Below are 2,383 nucleotides of genomic sequence, written 5' to 3' on the forward strand. Positions count from 1 at the left end.
TATATATATATATATATATGTAGATGTCTATGTATTTATACAGGAGTCTGTATAGGTATGCTTATATTTATACAGGTGTACTCCTGGAAATCTTTGATACCTTTCTGGTTAACAAGTTTAATGTAGACCCTATGTAAAACAGTAATGCTATTGTTTAATTCAAAGACATAAATAATGTACGGCTGCTGAACAGGTTGTGTTCAATTTTTCTAATATCTTTTACTTGCTTTTGAGGATGTATTCCGTCTTCTTTCATAGCAGCTGTTAGGCAGTATCGAATTTTGAATGTGGCATTGTTAGTGTAATTTATACAAGGACAATATTTCGTTTTTGTATGATTGAACAACAATAGTAAATAAAAACAAATTAAATTTTATTTAATAAAGCTTATCGTAGCACAACGTGATATACTACTTTGGTAAGGCTCAAACAAAAATCCAGCAATATCAGAAAACAAATCAAACTGCAAATTACCCACGTAAATGTCCACGTTACATTATAAAATACCAGTCAGTGCAGCTACGTATTTATTCAAATAACCTAATTGTTAAAGCAAATTATAAACGGCACCGTTATCATAAACTAGAGTAAACTGACACAATGAATACAACTGCTACAGTATAAGTAATTCTATGTGAGCGCATGACAGCAATGCGAGCATAGCAATTTTAAAGTAAGCACATATCAGTTAAATAAAGCTCAAAATGACTTAAAACTAGTTAGTCTCTAAACAGTGTTTCTTTGTCATAACATTCGCCCCTGGATTATTTAAAATTTACAATCACTGTTTAAAATGCTGTATACCAATGCATTCGCCTGTGCTTAATCCTGTAGTCGATCACTGCGCGTGTATTAAAAAAAAAAGGCCTATGAAAGCCAGAACTTTCCCTATAATATATTTTTGTAGAAGCCCTGAACAGCCCTGCAGATGCTACAAAAGTTACAAACCGATGTAATATTCTCAGAAAATTGTACCATTAATTGACATACTTACCCTTCAGAAAAAAAGAAAAAAAACCCGGAAGGTATTACAACCATATGATGAGCTTCTTGCCTCGTTGCTTGTCTGATGAAAATTTCTAATTAAGCAGGCAAGTTCACATTGTTGACGAGATTTCTATTAAAATTTCAGTGTTGGTTTTAAACCACTAATCTCACTTTTACAATTCTCACTTTGGAGCAACAAAAATCTCATTTTGAAATCATCAATATCATTCTGAAGTGGCAAGATCTCACTTCAAAGTACAATGTGCTTACTAGGGATTACAAGTACCGAGGTAAGAAAAGATTTCACGTTAACTTGTTATAGTTTATAATTTCAATTGACATTATGGAAGTTGCAAACGTCCATGTACAGTCTACGTTGCTAATTGTTTTATTAATATCAATAGATGTCAATCAGTACACTATATCACCTCCATATACATCATTAAACCACTTATCAATATTCCAGTTCCATAAATCACCATTCTACACGCTATTGAATTCATCAGGGAATCTTAAATTTCCACTTATATATGACAAAATATTAAAGGCTTAAACAAACGCAAGATGGTAGAATGACGTCTTATATAATTTATAACACCTTGAATATTAAGTGTAATACTTTACTCAAATTTGATTGGTAGTGTAGATATATACACAGATGCCAATGATATAACATAATGCCAAAAACAACTTGTTTATTAATTTTATAAATATGTTCAAAGGACAAAGACAGTTGTAAAATATATCCACTTATCTACTCGAAAATTTCCTGATAAAATTAATTTTAATGGGTGTAAGTTACTCAAAATTTTCCATCCAGTGTCATATGGGAAATCAATGTTTTTCACTGCCTGTCAAATACATACAAGGAAGATGGCTTAGAAATATTTCTGCATTGCACTTGTTAACCAGATTATACAGGCGTGTTCTAAATTCACGTTTCGCGAAGAAAAACTGCAAACAGCGAAATACTACTCTAACCTTCTCATCTACTCTCGTTCTGTCTCCCTTTCACTCAGCTCACACACATGCATACACAAACACACACACACTACGCACGCACGAACACACACTCGCACACACGAATGCATAGGCACATACTCAGACACACAAAAATGCACACGCACATATATGCGCGCGCACTCATACACACACACATACACAAACATGTTTCAGCATGCACACACACATATTTGAAATTTTTTACTTAATATGATCGATGATAGAAGAACTGAATGATAAGTGTACTCAACAAAAATTGATATTCTACCGAATCTAAACAGAAAATGCACATGCACTAACAATATATTCCCAAACAAGTTCACATTCAAAAAACATATTGGTAAAGTAGAATTATTTCTATGTACATATAAAATTGAATGTATATATATATATA

This window comes from Octopus bimaculoides, chromosome 5 (assembly GCF_001194135.2).
Source record: "Octopus bimaculoides isolate UCB-OBI-ISO-001 chromosome 5, ASM119413v2, whole genome shotgun sequence".
Classification (NCBI taxonomy): Eukaryota; Metazoa; Mollusca; class Cephalopoda; order Octopoda; family Octopodidae; genus Octopus; species Octopus bimaculoides.